Source organism: Asparagus officinalis, chromosome 1, assembly GCF_001876935.1.
Source record: "Asparagus officinalis chromosome 1, Aspof.V1, whole genome shotgun sequence".
In the NCBI taxonomy this organism is placed as follows: Eukaryota; Viridiplantae; Streptophyta; class Magnoliopsida; order Asparagales; family Asparagaceae; genus Asparagus; species Asparagus officinalis.
In genome coordinates, this window is record NC_033794.1 from 16,979,157 (window position 1) to 16,985,509 (window position 6,353).

A 6,353-nucleotide genomic window follows, 5' to 3' on the forward strand; every position below is an offset into this window, starting at 1 on the left:
GTAGGTATAAATCAATTTAACCCTTTTAATTTGATTATTTAATTGTGCTTGCTCTGATTAAAGTAACATTGGTAGTGGAAATATTGAATTTGGTATATGTTTAATTATTGAAACAAGGGTATTGTTCGGTGGTTGTTTGCTGTGGGTATATAGTTTATTACTGATTTTATTATACTTATTTGTTAGTGGGGTTTCATTCGCAACTGATTGGCATCTATTTGTCTGTGGGGTTTTGGTATATAGTTGAATAGTGAGCTTTGGTTCTCTGGGCTTGTTGTTGTTGTAGAATTTCAAATGACTAAACCATGGAAAGGAAAACTTAATTACATTTGTTTGATCAGCGTGCATGCTTAGGGTGCAAAATATGAAATGAAAGTTTCACTACTTTATATATATTTGTGGATATGTAGATATATGGTTTTATGATTGTAATATTTTTATTAGTTATTTAATTATCTTTAGTTTCCAAACAATATACTGTTACGTTGTAAATATATGCTAATTTTACAATGGATTTAGATGGAAAACGTAGATGAAGAACAATTGCAGAGGATGTGTGCTAATACAGCTGTGTCTGCGGTGGTCACAATAATAACATGTATTCTGAGAATGCGTGCTAAGCGTAAGAGAATTTCATCTTGTACGAAGGAGGAAAAAATCCAAAAAATTTATTGCAGAGAAGCTCACTTCAAACGTGTATTGGAAGGCTATAGTGATAGTTGTCGGTCATACATTAGAATGAGACTGAGTGCCTTTTTTAAACTTGCTGCAGTAATGAAAGAAAACGATTTATTAGAGGATTCAAGACATGTTCAGGTCGAAGAACAGCTCGCTATGTTCCTGAGTATAGTGGGGCATAAAACTAAAAATAGAATAATAAGGACTGAGTTCATAAGATCGGGAGAAACAGTGAGTAGGTATTTCAATAAAGTCCTACAAGCAATGAATGGGTTACGTGATCGCTATATGAAGCAAGCTCCAAATGAAGTTCCTGCAGAGATTGCAAACAACCCAAATTATTTTCCTTACTTCAAGGTAAAAATAATACATACACCTCAACATCTGTTTTAAAGTGAATATGTATTTTATTGAATATATTATAACTTATATTTTTTTATAGGATTGCATTGGTATGATAGATGGCACACACGTTGACGCAGTATTACCCAGTAACCTAGTTGCCCGTTTTAGAGGGAGAAAAGGTGTGACACAAAACGTCCTAGCAGCATGCACCCCTAATAAACTATTCACCTATGTCCTAGCTGGGTGGGAGGGAGCAGCAAATGACTATAGGATATTACAGGATGCTTTGTCGAGACCACAGCCTTACGGGCTTCGAGTTTATGATGGTATTAATTCTTACTTGTTCACAATTAAGAAAAAATTAAATACTTGTCAATAGTGTGTGATATGAAGATATTGTTTAATTGTAATGTAGGTAAATATTACCTATGTGACGCGGGATACACCACAATGCCAGGCTTCATATCCCCATATCGCGGTGTACGATATCATTTAAAAGAGCACACCGGTAGGACACCAAAGAATAGAAAAGAGTTGTTTAATTTAAGGCATTCAAGTTTAAGATCAAAAATTGAATGCACATTTGGTATATTGAAGAACCGGTTTAAAATACTATCGGCGAAGCCAAATTATCCATTTCCCACTCAAGTGGACATTGTACTAGCGTGTACCGTGTTACACAATTTCATTGCTATAGAAGATCCAGATGATGATATTTTAAATGAAAATATAGACATTGATGAAGATAATGGGGAAGTGACCAATGACGATGACTCAAGTGTGGTGGATTATACTCAAAGTAGGACACAGAGAGAGGATCGAGATTCAAGAAATGAATGGAAGGAGTTACGAGATCAAATTGCTTGGGCGATGTGGGTGGATTATTGTGCAAAGTATAATGGTGGTAACACAATGGAAAGTGGTTTAGCTTAATGTGATGTTTGTTCTATCTCGATGTAATAGCTTGTATTATTTTCTTACTGTTCGCAACTATCCATTTTAAAGTTTCTTAGCATGTACTAAACATTTCTACGATTATCATCTTCGACCTTTTCATGTTGTTTCTATACATATAGGCGTTTCGTATATTCCTTTTCTAACGCAAATTGCTAAATGCATGCATATTATATATTGATTTTGCTTTCTTTAATAATAATGTCTACTTGTTCAATATATATTAGGTATGGTTAACAATAAGGCAGATAAGCAGCACCTGCCTTCTCATTCTAATGCTCTGCCAAATCCAGCTGCTAACATAAACATGAACTTCACGCCTGTTCAACCACAACCTTTCTCTTCACCCCATCATACATTCTCACCATTCTCATTATATGATGCTAATTATGGTGGAATGACACAGCAACCAATGTCATACGTGAGCATGTTAAGCAGCCCACAAGGTTTGCTATTTCCCACAGCGAGTTCTCAAAGTATTGGACCCAATCACTTTTCACCAAACACTGGGGATTCAGCAGAGAAGGTTATTCATGATGTTGATTGTGAGGAGCATACTTCACCAATAATAAAAAGGGAAAAAATTAGCTCATAAGAAATCAGGACTGGGGGCAAGGTTGAACTCAAGAGGTGTGGCTAATAAGTTTTGGCTTCCAGAGCACGATGACGTTCTCATTCCTTATCTTGCAGAATTAGCATTAGATGGGCTAAAGCCAGACAAGAACTTCAAGGCAGAAGCTTATAAAATGGCAGCGATGAAAATCAACATGCAATTTAGGACTGATTTCACTCATATACATGTCATTAACCACTTGAAATGCTTGAGAAACAAATTCAATGACATGAAGGCTTGCCTTGATATAAGTGGAGCTGGGTGGGATGAAATAAATAAAATGATTACACTGGATGACGAAACCTTGAAATCGTGGTCTCAGGTATAACATTCAGCATCCACATTGTCATTAGTAATTAATACATTTGGTTCACAACTTATGATTATTTGTTATTGCAGGACAAATCCAAATCTAAGTTCAAAGCGTACATAAACAAACCCCTACCTCACTTCAAAAATTTACAAACTATCATGGGTGATGACCAAGCTAAGGGTGAATTTGTTAGGCCTGTGTATGCTAACATTGGGTCTAGTAGGTCCATACCTATTCATGAAAATGATAGTGAAATTCCAGAGGAGAGTGGAACTACACCACAATCTGATGCTTGTAACCAACAACAACCAACTAGATGTAAGTCTAAGAGTAAAGACAACATGAATTCATCTTCTAACAAGAAACCTAAAAAATCAAATCGTGAAGAGGAAATGTTATGTGCCTTTGTTGACTCAATGTCTCAGTCCATGAGAAATCAACACATTGTTCATTGGACTGAACAATTGGCTGCAGCGTTGAAGGAACATAGGGATGAATACTCTGAGGAATTCCTGGATAGGATTTTAGATCACTTATATGACAATGAACGTGAAGCTAGAAGGTTTTTCATAAAAGGAAAGGAAGGTCAGCAGAGGTACATTACCAACCTGATTAATGACCAAGGTTGGTCTATTAACTAATTTGTGCGGTTTGGATTACATGTGGATGGAGCATTTTGTTGTGCACACGTATATGTTGTTGCGCATATATAATTTTGTTATTTGCAAACTATTCATGTTGCAATACTTCTTGTTATGAAAACGCTATGACGTCATGTAATTAATGAATTGGTACTTTTTAACTTTTGATGCAGGTAAGTATGGATAGGCATGACCAGTGAGCTCTTAACGTTGCTCCTTTGCTTTATTAGCTATTTGGCTTTGGGTTATTTTGCCATCAGGTTTGTTACTGTTTTGTTCTTGGGTTTGTGTGGTCCCTTGAGTTTGGATTTGTGGCTGTTTTTTGGAGCTTGGGTACCTCCTTGCTAGCTGGGTTAGTTGCTGCTTTTTTGGAGCTTGTGTAGCTCCTTGCATGCTGGGGTTTGTGCCTGTTTTTCCCCAGATTTGCAGCTCAAGTTGCTGCTGGTTTTGTTGTTGTTTTGTTGCTGGGTTTGTGCTAGCATTAGCTGGGGTTTGTTGCTTGTTTACCGCCTGTCTGATGGGTTTACTGCTGTTTTGTTTTTGAGCTTGTGTAGCTCCTTGCCATTTGGGTTGTTGCTGTTTTATTCTGAGCTTGTGTAGCTCCTTGCTAGCTGGGGTTTGTGCCTGTTTTTCCCCAGATTTGCAGCTCAAGCTGCTGCTGGTTTTGTTGCTGTTTTGTTGCTGGGTTTGTGCTAGGGCTTGGCAATTCATCTTTATAATTAAAATCTGTAATAAACATGTTTAAGTTATAGGTCGGGCAATTCATTTTTGTGCTGAGCTTGTGTAGCTCCTGTGAGTTGGGTTTGTTGCTGTTTTTGACAGAGGTTGTTTACCTCCTTGCTGTTGGGTTTGTTGCTTTTTTCTTCTGAGCTTGTGTAGCTCTTGACCCCTGGGTTTGTTTCTGTTTTGTCCAGAGCTTGTGTAGCTCTTGACCCCTGGGTTTGTTTATGTTTTGTTCAGAGCTTGTGTAGCTCTTGACCCTTGGTTTGTTTCTGTTTTGTTCAGAGCTTGTGTACCGCCTTGCTGGGTGGGTTTGTGCCTGTTTTGTTCTGAGCTTGTTTGTCTCCTGTGACTTGGGTTTGTTGCTGTTTTTGTTGTAGGTTGTCTACCTCCTTGCTGCTGGATTTGTTGTTTTTTGGTTCTGAGCTTGTGTAGCTCTTGACCCCTGGGTTTGTTTCTGTTTTGTTCATAGCTTGTGTAGCTCCTGTAATGGGGATTGCTGCTTTGTGGGAGCTGTTTTGGTTTTCCTTGCCTGTGGATTAATTTGCGGTTTGGTTTTCAGCTTGTGTAGCTCCTTGCACTTGATATTTGGCAATGATGATGATCAGCGTTTACTGAGAATGCAATCTAACTTACATTGTTTATTATATCCAGATGAGGCAAAAGGGGATGACATTGCAGCCTACATTGAATTGACAATGTCTAGGCGAGGCAATTCATCCTTATAATGCAATCTGTAATAAACATGTAAGTTATAGGTGGGGCAATCAATGATGACAAGTTGATCTATTACTGAGCCATACAATATCAATTAGAATTTGTACCCAAGTCAAACAACAGTTTTCATTACATCCTCAATAGTTTTTGCAATTACAAGTACATGACATGAAGTTTGTAATAATTAAAATAACACAAAAAATTGCTAAGAAAATTGCCGAAATTTTCCAAGCTAGTAGTTGATTTTCGACAAGTCTCAATTCTTTCTTCAGCTTCTTTGATTGCAAGATATATTTATCTCCGTACCTATTTTCTTTGACATATTGGCTTCCTTGGGTGCTTGATGACTCTCCTCTTTCTTCAGCCCATTCGAAAAAATTGCATTCTTTATTTGGGAATTTTGCACACCCCCAATAACACCTACCCTTATTTTTTCCATTCTTGCACACTTTCATCGGTGTTCGGAGATTGCAGTCGCAATAAACTTCATAACTAGCATGGCACCCTTCTGATATCATCCTGCAGCAAATTGAAGAGCTTGGGAATTTTTTTGGGTTGAAAAATGAGAAAGATGGGATTATATGTGAGGCCTCAAGGTGTATTTATAGACACCATACCCCTGAAATAGCCGTTGCTACAGTGATTCCTAAGAGACAGCCGTTGCTACAGTGTTTGATGCTTGAAAATTCTGGTTTCTGGGCTTATTACCGTTGCTACAGTGAAATTTAAATGTTGTTACAGTGTCTTTTTGCTGGAAATAAGCATTTGGGGGCTTAAATAGCCGTTGCTACAGTTTTTGATGCTTGAAAATCTGTTTTTTGGGGGTTATTTCCGTTGCTACAGTGACGATCCCAAAAAAAATTGACTCCTTGAACCAAACATGGTATTAGGAATTGAAACAATTCTATAAAAGTGGGATTACTAATCCTTTGGGTGAAACAAACATTAAAAGCCAAAAAAAGTGGGATTCCATAAAACTCAAACTTGTCTATAAATTTTTTATGGATTAGGTTGGAATCCATAAATTAAATAGGATTCCTAATCCTATTCCTAGTCCTTGGTGAACCAAACAGCCCCTTAGCTTACGTGACTTCACTCTAGCCGTTGAAGTAATGTGTGGTGTTTGACCGTGACAGCTGATCTACAGAGATAATTTATCATGAAACTGATATTGCGTTCTGAGAGCGTCAGCTTTCCTCTGTTCTGATCAAAGGGCCAGAAGATCAAAGTACTTTAGTACTGTTAATTAAATTATATTTCTATCAATAACCAATTAAATTAACCAATCAATAATTATCATTAAATATTGGTCAGTGTGACGCATCATGCTTGGGACCTATTTTCTCATCCTAACCGTGGTCAACTATTATTT